This window comes from Mirounga angustirostris, unplaced genomic scaffold (genome assembly GCF_029215605.1).
Source record: "Mirounga angustirostris isolate CCGP_5_RB_7025 unplaced genomic scaffold, mMirAng1.0.hap1 SCAF_1, whole genome shotgun sequence".
NCBI lineage: Eukaryota > Metazoa > Chordata > Mammalia > Carnivora > Phocidae > Mirounga > Mirounga angustirostris.
In genome coordinates this window covers 171,799,722-171,815,608 of record NW_026991709.1, presented here as the reverse complement: position 1 = coordinate 171,815,608, position 15,887 = coordinate 171,799,722, and the positions used below count along the sequence as shown (strand labels likewise).

The 15,887-nt window shown below is 38.3% G+C and overlaps 1 protein-coding gene across 1 annotated transcript in view; it reads left to right on the top strand.

The window, feature by feature from the left end:
- CNTN4 (contactin 4) overlaps positions 1-15,887 on the top strand; it is a 942,629-nt gene that overhangs the window by 569,728 nt on the left and 357,014 nt on the right. The window lies entirely within an intron of this gene.

The window sequence follows — 15,887 nt, the reverse complement described above, 5'->3', positions numbered from 1 at the left end:
TGCTCATGGATTGGAAGAACAAATATTGTGAAGATGTCAATGCTACCTAGAGCAATCTACACATTCAATGCAATCCCCATCAAAAATACCATCCACTTTTTTCAAAGAAATGGAACAAATAATCCTAAAATTTGTATGGAACCAGAAAAGACCCCACATAGCCAGAGGAATGTTGAAAAAGCAAAGCAAAGTTAGTAGCATCACAATTCCGGACTTCCAGCTCTATTACAAAGCTGTCATCATCAAGACAGTATGGTACTGGCACAAAAACAGGCACATAGATCAATGGAACAGAATAGAGAGCCCAGAAATGGACCCTCAACTCTATGGTCAACTAATCTTTGACAAAGCAGAAAAGAATGTCCAATGGAAAAAAGACAGTCTCTTCCACAAATGGTGTTGGGAAAATTGGACAGCCACATGCAGAAGAATGAAACTGGACCATTTCCTTACACCACACAAAAATAGACTCCGAATGGTTGAAAGACCTCAATGTGAGACAGGAGTCCATCCAAATCCTAAAGGAGAACACAGGCAGCAACCTCTTCGACCTCAGCCGAAGCAACTTCTTCCTAGAAACATCACCAAAGGCAAGGGAAGCAAGGGCAAAAATGAACTATTAGGACTTCATCAAGATAAAAAGCTTTTGCAAAGCAAAGGAAACAGTCAACAAAACCAAAAGACAACCGACAGAATGGAAGAAGATATTTGCAAATGACGTATCAGATAAAGGGCTAGTATCCAAAATCTATAAAGAACTCATCAAACTCAACACCCAAAGAACAAAGAATCCAATCAAGAAATGGGCAGAAGACATGAACAGACATTTTTCCAAAGAAGACATCCAAATGGCCAACAGACACATGAAAAAGTGCTCAATATTGCTCGGCATCAGGGAAATCCAAATCAAAACCTCAATGAGATACCACCTCACACTAGTCAGAATGGCTAAAATTAACAAGTCAGGAAATGACAGATGTTGGCAGGGATGTGGAGAAAGGGGAACCCTCCTACACTGTTGGTGGGAATGCAAGCTGGTGCAGCCACTCTGGAAAACAGTATGGAGGTTCCTCAAAAAGTTGAAAATAGAGCTACCCTATGATCCAGCAATTGCACTACTGGGTATTTACCCCAAAGATACAGAAGTAGGGATCTGAAAGGGTACGTGCACCCCGATGTTTAAAGCAGCAATGTCCACAATAGCCAAACTGTGGAAAGAGCCAAGATGCCCATCGATAGATGAATGGATAAAGAAGAGGTGGTATATATATATATATATATATATATATATATATATATATATACATACAATGGAATATTATGCAGCCATCAAAAGGAATGAGATCTTGCCATTTGCAACGACGTGGATGGAACTGGAGGGTATTATGCTGAGCGAAATAAGTCAAACAGAGAAAGACATGTATCATATGACCTCACTGATATGAGGATTTCTTAATCTCAGGAAACAAACTGAGGGTTGCTAGAGTGGGGGGTGGGGTGGGAGGGATGGGGTGAATGGGTGATAGACACTGGGGAGGGTATGTGCTCTGGTAAGCGCTGTGAATTGTGCAAGACTGTTGAATCTCAGATCTGTACCTCTGAAACAAATAATGCAATATATGTTAAGAAAAAAAAATAAAAGAAGAACAAGAATGTAGCAGGAGGGGAAGAATGAAGGGGGGGAAATTGGAGGGGTATAGGAACCATGAGAGACGATGGACTCTGAGAAACAAACTGAGGGTTCTAGAGGGAAGAGGGGTGGGAGGATGGGTTAGCCTGGTGGTGGGTATTGAGGAGGGCACATTCTGCATGGAGCACTGGGTGTTATGCACAAACAATGAATCATGGAACACTACATCTAAAACTAATGATGTAATGTATGGGGATTAACATAAGAATAAAAAAATTTAAAAAAAATTATCCTGAAATATAAGAATTTGTATAAACTCCTGAAGAAACCAATGGAAATGCTATAATTTTCCCCCACTACATTTTTTTCATCTACTTTTATTTCAGGAGGTAGCATTATCCCATACAATTCAGTAGCATTTAGTTTTGTATTGAGACAAGACCTATGAAAGGGTCCTTCCAAAAACTTGGCTCCTTTGACAATTATGCAAAGAGTTTTAAGGTTTAGAACTCAAGAGGTAAGCTTCATGGGCCATAGTAGTGATTCAAAGTAGGAAAGCTAACTGCTTTTTGTTTATTTGGTTAAAGCATGAAATGTATCTGTGTTTTCCTTAATAGATTAAAGCCTTGTTTTCCCTCTGTTTGAGCCCTTTGTTTTTTAAATTGGAATTTAAAGAGAATTAAAGGAATTAAAGAGTCTTAAAGTGGATGATGGTGGTTTTGGTTTAGTAGACACTTCACAATGGTGTTCTATTCCAAATTCGAACCTCAGTTAGCAGTATTATACTCTGTGATTCACAGCAGTAGAAAACCCAAACTATAGACTAGCCTGATTTTTGTTTGGAGGAAATGAACCAGCCAAGTCCTGATAACCCTGACTGTATTTTAATCCCAAAGTGCATGGAATTAAAATAATTGCAAATGGGAATACACACAAAGAGAACTAAACTCTGTAGAGAAAACTAGCTCCCCAGTTGTTTGTTGGAGGACAAAGGCACTTGCTCTGGAGTGGTATGTGATTGCTGTTATTGAACAAGACCCTTAACTTGAGAACACATTTTTTAAAATAGAAGATGAGTGCTGTAGGGGAAGCTAGCCACATGCATGATACATGCAGCCTGATAATGAAACAACTTTGTAGCAGGTTTTAACCTTTATATCAATCCAACTGTACCTCCTCTTAACTTCTACTTTTTGGTCTGCTTTAACTGTGTCCACAATTGAATTCTTGAATGCTGGGGAGAAAAAACATTGTGCCACTAAAAAATTTCATGGTGTCCAAGTGGAGATGCCTGGGAGTCCATTAAACATATGACCAAGGCTTAAGAACAAGAGCCAAGCTAGAGATTTAAGACTGGGAGTCCTTACCTTAGGGGTGTTAATTGATGCCATTGTAGGTATGACCTCACTGGGGAAGAGGATATGCTTTCAATAGAGAACCGTGATTTTTCTTCAGCCTACAGAGTTTCAATCATTTGAATATCAGGAGATCTAACAGAAATGTCTGGATATCTGACTTCTTTTAATGATATGGAGACTTGCATTCCTATATAACAGCATTAGATTGGACCTGAGACATTGCCTTCTGTAGACAGAACATGAGCTCTTTGGTTCTCAGAATTTCCCACCACTTACTCTTGATTGATTTCATCCATTTACATTCAAGCCTGTCACCTGTGGACATTTGAATTTGCTATTTCTGATAGACAATAGTAAATCCATATCTCTGCCTTTGATTTCATTCTCTTGTTAGTTGGATGGGCAATTTTTTACAAATTGAATGGGGGTTAAAAGTGTGGCTTTTTTGGTAGGGTTGTTTGTGTCATTAGAGAGATGGACCCATCAACTGTTCAAGTAGGAAGAAATCTCAGCAATTATTTAGTCAGCAGTTTATTCTGCAGGTAGAGAATAAAAAACCCAAAGAGTCCAGGGCAGTGACTTGCTCAGAGTTTCCATAAGTTCACATCATAACAAATGATAGAACTCAGGCCACATGGTTCTTCTTAAAGCTTGGAATCTTTAGCTATTACATATACTAACATGTTTGCTCTTAATTGAACAGAAAAGTTTAGTAGTTGTATCTGGATGGGAATAAAGAGACACCAAAAATTAATTTAAAACCTGTAACTAATATGATAGCTTACTAAAATATGAAAATATTATACAGATTTTGAGGGGATTGTAAATTTACTTATTGTAGTTGTGCTTTAAACAGTGTCTTTTAAAAAATAATCTCCTTATTTCTACCCATTGAGGGAGAAATAGCTTTTTCCTCAGTGTTTTACTTTGGACCACATCGGGTTTTTTCCCAACACATTTCGTAGTGCAGCCAAATTAAAAGGCCCACAGATACCACCTTCCACCCAAGAATCAAAGGAATCATTTGGTGTGAAAGGTATGAGTCGTGCCAGGCACAGCACCAGCCAATTACTGATTACCCAAGCTGTATTTTATCATCCCGAATACATGGAATTAAAATAATTGCAAATGTGTATATACACATGGAGAGAAATATATCATATGCACACAGCTCTCTATTGGTGGGAGGACCAGGGATATTTGCTGTGGAGTGGTATGTGATTCCTGTTATTGAAGAAGGCGCTTAACTTGAGCCTGCATTTATTAAAACAGCAGATGCCTGCTTAATAATGAGGAGCCATCCAGCAAGGTTAACTCTTCAACAAGGTTAACGCTTCAACAATGTTATAGGCGTGAATAGTCTCATCCCACCAGCAGCTGAAAGCTTTTCAGAAAACACACTTTCACCTTGTGTTTATCAGACTTCCTTGCCATGGGTCTTTGTAACCCCCATCAGGAGGACCTGGAGCCTTTATCTGAGCCTAGGGTAGTGAGTTAAGCATTTCCATGACCCAGCCCTGAGTCAATTAAGCTTTGAGAACATTGTAAAATCTGGCAGTCTGGGAACTGCCGAGATGAGGAGATAAAAGTTCTTATTGAGTCCATCGTAATACCTGAGAACTCTACTAAATCTTCCACAATGGAGACTGGAAGTTTAACACAACAGAGTTCTGGAACTTATAGACCTAAACAAGAAATGGTTGTGTAAAACTTCATTTCTTTATTTCCTTTAAAGCAAATTATTTCTGACTCCAAAGCTCCGTCCAGTCTTTGCCAGGTTGGTGAGAAAATCACATTTCCATTCTTCCTGGAACAAACCCAGTCCCTGAAGTTGTACACAGGAGATGGGGAAGGATACCAAATTCTGGTCTCTGAAAGTTGCCACTGACATTCTCATTGTCAAAGCCCAAGTAGTTCCTTGAAATATGTCAGCTCTCAGCTTTTTTGCCTCTAGGAAGGAAATCTCTACTAAGGTTATAACATCAATACCTTAGATAGCCCCTCCCTAGGTACATCATGGAGTAACCCAGTGGTGGGGGAGCACTGGCTAGGCAGGGATGCCCCACTCCCACAGTATCCTGTCCTCAGTCCAAAGGGATCTTGCTGTTCTTCTGTTTATGACTCATGCCCCAGCCCATTTGTCTATCTGCTTTCCCAAGCTCTTTGCTCCTCCTTTCAGGAGAGAAAGACAGAAAGGGGGGAGCAGAAAGTGTCTCCTCAGGAGACATTTGGCAATGGCCAAATATTTTACAATATATAGGGCTGTTCCATACAACAAAGAATTGCACGCCCCTAAATGTCAGTAGTGCTGAGGTTGAGAAACATGGCTCTCTGCTTTATTTAATAGGATCAGGTTAGAGATATTTGGAACTGATTATAAGAGGAAAAAATGAGGGGGGAGGGGAAGGGATGATAGTAGAGAGGAATAAATTTGTGGGAGAGTGGTTATTCAGAGAGCCAGGATGGAGTGAACTCTCTGAAATCCTCTCTGGAATTAGCAGTGGAGAGGCTGATGTACGAAGTCTACATGTTTAATGTAATGCTCTGGGCCCTATTCCGTCTACCTCTTCACTATGTGAATTCAGTTGTTTTTACAGAGACACTGAGCAATCCATACTTCCCTTTCTACCTCCAGCACATACATGAAAGTCCTTATCAGCTCACTTATTTCATATGTATTCTTTATGAAAAGCCAGGCATGCCCTGTGAGGTAGGTAGGGGTGTGTGTGAGTGTGTGTGTGTGTGTGTTGCCATTATGCCGAAGAGCTAAGATTATATTATATGTCTTCTCATTCCTTTATATTTCTGTTGCTCAGGAACGAACTGAACATTTAAACTTAGAAAAGCAGTCATACCAGCCTATGATGTTCATACAAGCTATTAATCCTTCCAATTTTTTTTCCTTATAATCTGTAGTTCCTTTGGTGAGCTCCTAAAGTGATAGGTTTCCAAAATAAAGTTTCTTTTTTTTTTTTTAAGATTTTATTTATTTATTTGACAGAGAGAGACACAACACAGCGAGAGAGGGAACACAAGCAGGGGGAGCGGGAGAGGGAGAAGCAGGCTCCTGGCTGAGCAGGGAGCCCGATGCGGGGCTTGATCCCAGGACCCTGGGATCATGACCTGAGCTGAAGGCAGATGCTTAACGACTGAGCCACCCAGGTGCCCCCCAAAATAAAGTTTCTATTCCATTAGCAGGTAATCTGTCCTATAGTTTATGAATATTTTGCGGCACATACCACTTCAGTTAAATTTTGTTCTCTGGGGGCGCCTGGGTGGCTCAGTCGTTAAGCATCTGCCTTCAGCTCAGGTCATGATCCCAGGGTCCTGGGATCGAGCCCCGCATCGGGCTCCCTGCTCAGCCAGGAGCCTGCTTCTCCCTCTCCCGCTCCCCCTGCTTGTGTTCCCTCTCTCGCTGTGTTGTGTCTCTCTCTGTCAAATAAATAAATAAAATCTTTAAAAAAAAAAATTTGTTCTCTGGCAGAGGTAATGAGAAACAAAATTGCTCTACTTTTAGTTACATGCATCCTTCTCTAATGAATATGCTCACCATGAGACAAAGTAGTCTGGGGCAAAGTCCCAACTATGTTTCAATTTCTCAGAAAAGCCATTCAGCCAAATGGACTGAGCCTGATATTTGAGAGAGTCCAGACACGTACTCCTGTACTAACTATGAGGGTTGGGATAGGTTTTTAACTCTCCAGGCCTTATTTTCCAATCCACAAGTGGGGTAATACTGTCAGCATTATAATTTAGGCAATTAATCAGTATTCAATCCAAGAGAGATATTGTTGTTGCTTTTCTCATTCTTAAAAATATCCTCATCATCTTCGGGGAAAAGATATTAGCCATCATTAAGTAATAAATCCCTACTGCTACTCTCCCTAGTGCAGAGGTCAGCAGGCTATAACCTATGGGGCAGTCTTCACAGTTGCCTGTTTCGTACAGTCCATATGCTAAGAATGGTTTTACATTTTTTTAATTGTTGAAAAAATAAGTGAGGAATAATATTAATATTTCATAACACATGAGAATTATATGAAATTCAAATTCCAATGTCCCTCAATACAATTTGATTAAAACACAGCTAGCCTCATTCCTTTACGTACTGCCTATGACTGCTTTCCCCAGGTAGCGGCAAAGTGATAACAAACACCCTTGCTCACAGGACTTAAAATATTTACTGTCTGGTCCTTTACAGAAAATATTTGCCAACCCCAGCCCTAGAGAATAGTTTACAGAGGAAACCATGTGAGAAATAGCTCCATCAAAAATAATCACCTTGACCCTTGTTATCTTTGATGTGGGCCTTGCTTTCACAATCAGGCTTTATTTATTTTTTTTTTTTAAAGATTTTATTTACTTGACAGAGAGAGACACAGAGAGAGAGGGAACACAAGCAGGGGGAGTGGAGAGGGAGAAGCAGGCTTCCCGCTGAGCAGAGAGCCCAATGTGGGGCTCGATCCCAGGACCCTGGGATCCTGACCTGAGCCGAAGGCAGACGCTTAACGACTGAGCCACCCAGGTGCCCCCACAATCAGGCTTTATTTTTATCCATGCCATGTCGGCGTGCATTCGGCTTTTCTCTCTCTGTTGGCAGTTAATCTGACCTATCATATTATATAAGTTTTGGCTCTTTGAGAGAATATGTGACAATTTCTTCGAGACATTCCTCAAGAACTTCTCAAAGTTTATTCCTTATATGCCTCATTTACCGTATTTGAAGTCATGTGACCCACAGACTGCCCTCAAAGTGGTTGAAAAATCTACCCAACAGTTTTCAGAATAATATAGTAACAAAGAGACAGAAGCATAATTTTATTTATAATATGTGATGGTGGTGGTTTTGATAGGGGAGAAGAAGAGAAAACAAAACAAAGATTCAATGTTCCTCCTGTTCATGGAGTAATGGCTGATGGCGACAGGACCGTTGTCAGTGACAGGCTTAGGAATCACATGATCACAGTGCCAAGCTGGGGGTAATCAAGGTAGGACCTCTCCCCACCAGGGTCCTAAGAATGAGGAACTCACCAGAAAGTAGTAGTAACTATTAATTGCAGGGTCTAGTTTTTCCATGGTAATATGTCATCATGCTCTTTAACTGAAGCCATTGCCTCAGGGGAATACACTAATTAGCATAGCTATCAACAACAGTAGTGCATATGCATAAATTAAAACATATGTATTTTGACTAACAAATTGTCACAGTAACCAAAGAGGGTTAGATGTACTTACTTAGTGCTGTGAAAAATGTGCAAATTAGAATAAACAATTATTAGAGCTATTTTTTTTCCTGTTGTTTATAAGTAAGCTAAGCTAACACCCATGTGTTTCCCATCACAAACATATATTTATGGCCTTTGTTAGCACACCAATATGTGTCAACATATTAGACAAGTGCATACCTACCTGCTAGAGGATGACATTTGTTCTTACTGCTTTGCAGAGAATCCAGGTGTGATGAGAGCCAATGTCCTGCACCCTTGTTACTGTTAGGGAGCATAATGCAATCAAGTTGATTTTCATTTAGTGTGTTGCATAAATTACATCTCAGATTCTTAAATAAGTTAAGTGGCACACTTGGACCTATGAGAAGTATTAGGTTTCTCAGTGGGCAACTGGCAATTCCTTCTGCTTATTCACAAATATTTGAAGATACAATCCCTTGACTAAGTATTTCTGCAAATAGTAGGAGGATAAGTTGGCAAGAAACAGCTTTGCTTCTAAGAGAGTTTGATGTTCCTCTTTTGGAAAAAAGGATGAAAACCTACAGTGCCCAGTGCTTTCCCTCCACTACCTGTGCCCTCCCTGTAGACGGTTCCATTAATTTCTCTTTTCCTCCTGCCTCCTTTCTCCTCTGTGTCATTCAGTGAATAGCTATGCCTTGAGGATTAGGGCTGAAGGGATGGAACGCTGGTTCCATCAGCTGTTTTGGAATACTTGGATATTTTCTCTTTTTCCTCTTCTCTCTTTCTTAATATAGCAGAAAATTTAAGATTAAATTTATCTCTCTGAAGTTTATTGCTGTCTATTTCTTTGACTAAAAACATCCTGCAACCATAAATCCTGAGAAGATTTCTTTTTTAATACTCTTTTGTAAATAATTTTTGTCATACACACATTGACACATACAAATGCAACTTTATTTAATCTTGTGATGACTCTGTCAAGAAAGGGAAATATCCTTATAGAAAATTCTGAATTCAAATGTGTAAAAACCATTAGTAAAAAGATACTCCAATTTTAACCACCTTGCATTTCTTTACTGTAGATTAGAATAGTTAAAAATATAGTAGTTTCAAAAGACTAACTTGGTACCTCTTCAGTGCATGTCTGTTCCTGAATTGTTTTTAAAGATTCATTTATTTATTTGAGAGAGAGAGAGAGAGAACAAGCAGGGGAGGAGCAGAAGGAGAGAGAGAAGCAGACCCCCCACTGAGCAGGGAGCCTGACGTGGGGCTCCATCCTAGGACCCTGAGAGCATGACCTGAGCTGAAGGCAGATGCTGAACCAACCGAGTCACCCAGGCACCCCTTCTGATTTTTTTTAATTAAAAATATTTTCATAATCTTATGAAACTTCTCAAATGTACATTAAATTTGAAGTAATACCACAGTGAGCACTGGTATGCCCAACAGCTAGATTTTTACCTTTAACATTTATTATATCCATCCATCTATTTATCCATCCCCCATTCATCCATCTGTTCATTTTTCTTTCTTATGTAATCTCAAAGTAAACTACAGACCTCCATACACTTCTTCCTAAATACCTAGCCAGCATATCATTAATTAGTGTTAAACATTTGTTTAGGTGTTTTTTTTTTTTTTCCTTTCAGCTAAAAGGTGAATATATTGAAATATACAGATCTTCAGTGACCTTTTCTTGAGATTTGACATGCATACACTTGTGTAAACCAAACCCCTATCAAGATAGAGAGAAAGCTCCTTCTTGTCCCTTCCGGGTTTAATTTTAAATCAAATATCAAAAGATTGATTTTATAAGATTTTCTTTAAACCTCTTTAGAGCCAAGAGAAAGCATCAATTAAATTTGCAGATTAATCCACAGTAGATTTGCCTTTAACATGACTTTATGAATATCCTTGCCTTGGTTTTCTCTTTTGAATATTTTAGTGACATTAGGCAGAACCTGCTTACCTATGATGGGAATTATGATCTTTGCTCTTAGGCTTGTGCCGGTGGATTATTATCTTTGTTTTCATGACCATCTAATGGATATGTCCTAGTTATATTTTTCCAGTTTCCTGACTTCTGGCTAGAAGTTTTTTGATGCTAATGGATCCTTAAATCTAATTAGTAGGTGATCTGCTGTTAATAATGTGTGCCTACCACTATAATTACTCTATGGAAGAGATTACTGATCCTATCTTCTGAATTTATTTCGAAGAACCAAAAATCCCAAACAGGCAAGTGGTTTTCCCAAGACTGCACATCTCAGAAGTATCACAGCTAAACTTCGAAGGCGAGTGTTCTAAATACCTGTCTAATTCTTTTTAAAAAATAAATACTCCTTTCTTTCTTTCTTTCTTTCTTTCTTTCTTTCTTTCTTTCTTTCTTTCTTTCTTCCTTCCTTTCTTTTCTTTCTTTTCTTTCTTTCTTCCATCAGTTATTGCCAGATCTGTGTTAGAGGCAGATAGGATACAAAAAGGTGAATAAAACCCAATCCTTACCCTCTAAAAGCAGGTGTATGGTGGCCAAAAACACCCAAATAGAAAATTTCAATTTTCAGTGTGTTTTAAATAGTAACATGTGGTGGGTGCTCTAAGAGTGACTAGGAGTGTCTATTAATCCATCTGGGCTCTTAGGCAAAGACTTTGGAGGAGAAATCAGCAGAAATTTGGAAAAATGAATAAATGTTAGCCATGAGAAAAGAATGGTAAGAGAAATTGCTCCAAGAAATGGAAGATTTATTTTGAAACAATATCTGCTATTCTAGTGTTAGGGAGCATCTGTGAATCAGAGACCCAGAAGACTATACATCATCCTCTCAAGAACTCTAGGAAGCAATTCACAGGGAATTCTCTGAGAAGCTCAGTGTCCTTCTGCAATGCTCAGTTTCCCCTCCACTTGCTAAGTTGCTGAGCCCCAACTTATCAAAGGGACACCTCTCAAACCTTACTTCAGTGGCTCCCTATTGCCTCTGATAATAAATACATTCTACTTATCTTAGGATTTTTGGGTGCCTTTCATCAAGGACCTTCCATAATATAGTCCTGATCTAACTTTCTAATCCTTACTCTTTCACTCACATCTATATTCATATTGTACCCAACTCTGTAACTCTCCAATTTTCACACTTTGCTGCCAATACGCCTTTGCTCAAGCTTTCCCCCATCCCTGGAATTCTCTCTCAAGATCTACATTTCAAAATTCCATCTGTCTGTCCATTTTTTTCTCCCTTTCCCCATGAGAAGCCATCTTTTGAAAAAAATTCCCATAGCTCTTTGCTCCTTTTAAAGTCAAACTCTGAACTTTTGTTCTGCCATAGCTAAATCTAGCACAGCTTTTGGCACAAAGTAGGAAATTACTAAGTATTTGTTGAATAAGGTAATGATTTCTACCTCATGTCAGTGTGTACTTCTAGACCTAGAGTTTCTCTAAGGTGGGGTCTACGTTCTGTGAATTTTTGTATTCCCAGAAGTCATAAAGGGCTTGAACAAGCATCCAAATGAACCTACCATGTATTCTATTAGAGCTATAGTTTTGCAGTTATTCTATTTATACATAATACAAATCCAGGCAAGGTGTTGTTTCAGCATTGGACCCCACAAAAGTGTTCAGTTTTGTATCATTATATTTCAACTTCTTCCTTACTACTCATAATGGCTTCTAGGTGGATCATTTGTTAAATTATAAAAGAAATTCCTCTAAGTGATGTAAGGAAAGGAAATAGGAATAAATGTTTAGTTTTGGAGATATCTGTGTCATTTGTTCATCTATCAGCTACTTACTCTGTGACAGACACAAGGCAGCAGCAGTGCTGTCCTGGTGTAGAAATTTGTCCACTTCTGGAATATATTAGAGTAGACCCCAGAGAAAGACTTAGTCATTTTCTGTCTTAACCCTTAAATATGAGAAACTTACTCTTCAGTGAATCAAGGCCTTCTATCTATAGACAGCCCCAGTTATTGGAAAGTCCTTCTATATAGTAAGTTTTATTCTACCTCTCTCCACCTTCTTCCATTCAGCCCTATTTCTCCCTTTGGAGACTCCAGAATCAAATAAACTACTCTTATGCACTGTACCTTTTTCAGTATTGAGGATTCGCGCCACGCTCTCCACCTTCTAAGTCTTATCTTTTTCAGAGCAAGTATACAAAATTCAAAATTGTTTTTCTGAAGGAATTGGTTTCCAACTTGCTGTTTTCTTCTTTTTAAACATTTGTTGTCAATCCCATGAAATTTCCTCCCTCAGTTTATTTTGTACAAGTCTGGTGATAGGCATATGATGGGGAGATAATGGTGGGAGAGTGTTGCAGAGAAAATGAACAGGGCATAACCCTGTCCAAAAGTGTATGTATGGTGGAGTGGAGACCATCATTTTGTCAGATTATTTCAATATGATATTGCAAATTATGTCAGAGGTAAGGGAAGTTGTACTTTGGAAGCACTCAGGAGGACAGTTTAGTCCAATCTGAGTTTTAGGGAAACATTTTTAGAGAAAATGTCACCAGAATTGAATCTGAAATGATTCAAATATTAGCCAGGAGAAGAAAGATAGGAAGCAAGACTACAGGAGTTAAAGCATTGAAGTAAGATGAGTATAGCAGGTGGAACATTAAAATGTTGAGACATTATAGTTATTTTTGAAGAATGAAATGTGGCAGAAAATAGGGCTTGTGATGTATGTATGTATGTTTTATAAATATGTATATGTGCATGAAGCTATATTCTGATGTTTTAATAATTTTTGCCATGGCTTTCTTGTTGGAAATTAGAATTCTTTCTCTATGGTCAAGGACTTTAGCTAATGTATTAGCTTTTCAAGGGGTAATAAAGAATCTGCACTTATGGTTGTAATGACCTGATCATAATGACCTGAAATATTATAATAAATAATTTCTGCAAAGCAGAGTTTTAGGTACTGCATGTTGTAAAAGATATAGTTATAAATCAGTGGCAAGTTATTTCAGATACCTGAGTATGGAGGTTTGTCATTTCGGGATGCTTCATTACTTGTACCTGAATAAAGTAACATTTGATTCTTGTTATACTGTTGATATTAGAAGGGAAGGTTATCATTTTATTTCAGAAGAGTTGTATCCCATGGATTATTTGCATTCAAGAAACCAAATTTTATTTGATGCTTTCCAACTTAAGATAGCTCTTTAGTTAAATAATTGCTATAAGTGGACTGAGCAATATTGTATAATCTCTGTGAATACTTAGCAAGGGAGTTTTGTGAGTTAAGATAGAAGTTCCTCTACTATACACTCAATTTTATATATCACTCACCTCAAAGCTCACTGTATTCAGTCTATGAATGATGTTTGAGTTCATGCTTTGAGATTTGTGTTAGGAAGAGTGGTGGGAAATGTAGAACTCACAGTACTACTTACCACAGGAAATACAACAAGCTATTAAGAACTTGTCTTTTCAATAATTTCATAGTTTAAGGAGATAATATATAATGCTCATAAAAAGGTAGCCTACAATATTAAGTAATAGCTAAGTGTTCTGTACTATGTAGGGGACATCTGTAGTATGCCTGCCCAGTGTCCATTTCCTCTGCTTTTGTGATAGCATTTTATTTTTCTTTTGGAGACTTATGCCTCTCCTATTTTCAATCCATTGGTGTTCCTCTGAGCATCCCCATCTACCCCAAACACTTAGAGACCCAGGTCTGACTCTCAAAGTCCTTCCTCAAATTTTTGCTGAATCTCTATGGAAAAAGTGTCTACTCATTATAATGTAAGCCCATGTTGCCAATGACCATCTTTGTGACTACAAAGTGAGCCCATCTAAAAATACAGACAACAAAGTAGAGCTTAGACTTGGTAGTTCTGTCAGACAACAGATTTTTTTTTTTCTTAAGCCAGTTTGAGTTGAGTTCTTTGTCATTTGTTGCATTAGTCAGGATTCTCCAGAAGTACAGAACTAGAAAGTTGCATGTATATACAGGGAGAAAGATATTTATGTTAAGGTATTGGCATACGCAATTATGGGGACAGGCTAGTCTGAGTTCTGCAGGGCAGGCCACCAGGTTAGATTCACAGAGAAGAGTTGATATGGCAGTCTTGAGTCCAAAGACAGTCTGAAGGAAGAATTCCTTCCTTCTCAGGGGATTGCAGTCTTTTTCCTTTTAAAGCCTTCAAATGATTGGATGAACCCATCCACTTTATGTGGGGTAATCTGCTTTAGTCGGAGTCTACTGATTTAAATGTTAATCACATCTAAAAACTACTTCACGTTAACATCTATCTAGATTGATGTGTGACTAAATGACTAGACACCAAAGCTTAGCCAAGTTGACACATAAAATTAACCATCACACTTGTAAATAAAAAAGCCATAGCTAATCCACACAGTAACTGATATAAAAGCTCAGATGTGTCAGGATCTATCATGGATGAAGACAGGAGGGTCTGTTAAGGGGTGTACTACTTCGTGTTAAGTTAGAAAATTCATACTCTACTATTTTGTATTTATAAGGTGGGAATGTCTTTCATGGATTTGGGAGAACTGAATATGCTAACATAGAAGGCCAGGACATAGAGACACCTAAATGTTCAATTATCTTTTTTTCCTTCTACTTCTTACTTGCAGTTCAGAATAAGCCTGTTGCTGTAACTGAATCTGGAATTTTGAAAAACACTTTATATTGAGAGTTTCTCTTTCAGAGATTAGCTGGTTTCTTATGGACCATGCAGCATTCCAAGAGACTAGAGCTAGAAGTGATCACTGAGAGAGTATTTAGCCTTCCACTCATTTTAAACATAGGAAGCTGTTCTCTGTAGTGATAACTTTTTTTTAAATAATGAGATTTGATGGCCATGAGCTTAGTCAGTCAGATGTCTACATATATTTTTAAGTCAGCACAGCTAGAACATATGTTTCTAAATAATATTAACAAAGTTGATGTTACTTACTCATGGTCTCATATCTATTTATCATGGTATTTTAGCATTCATTTAAGACATAAAAAAGCAAAAATATATAAACATAGCCATTTCTATATAGTTTTAAGAGTCTGGAATATTAGCATACTTGGCCAAATTGTTTAAATTGCAGTTAAGGGAATGGCTTAATGCTTAGGCGAATCTAAAGATGATCCTTTTAAATCTCACCAAATCTAATTACATGATCCTAAAATAAACCTTTTTGGGTTATAAATTCAAGTTACCAGGGTCTAAGACTTTTTGAGAGGGCTTTGGAATGGAGATTTCCATCACTGTTAATTTGCAGGAAGACATCTCTGGTGTGTTTTGCAATGGTTTCACACGTTGTGCTCTGTCTCCTATACGCTTGACTGTTCTTCACTCAGCTCCTCTCCAAATGTTGCACTGGGATTGTCAAATGCCACTTCAGACTAGATCTGTGTCCCCAAAAGTCATATGCAACTTCATAAAAGAATTCTACCTGACATTTTCAAGTGCAACTCACTTGAACTCGTAAAAGTCAGGTATAAATTGAGAATGGATTTACACCTAAGCCTTTTTGGTTGATTATGGTATTTATTTGCAACTGACATTTGGAGAATAACTCAGTTGCCCTTGGAATTGGTCCCCTCCTCATTCCAAAATGTGAGGGAGATGGGGGCAAGTGTCCAAATGGCTAGTACAGAATGCTTCAGGTGAATTTCAGGCACTCTTACTTACTGAGTTGGGGCCAATTTGTCATGGAATTCAGCAATATGTGCATTCAGTAATTTCACCAATG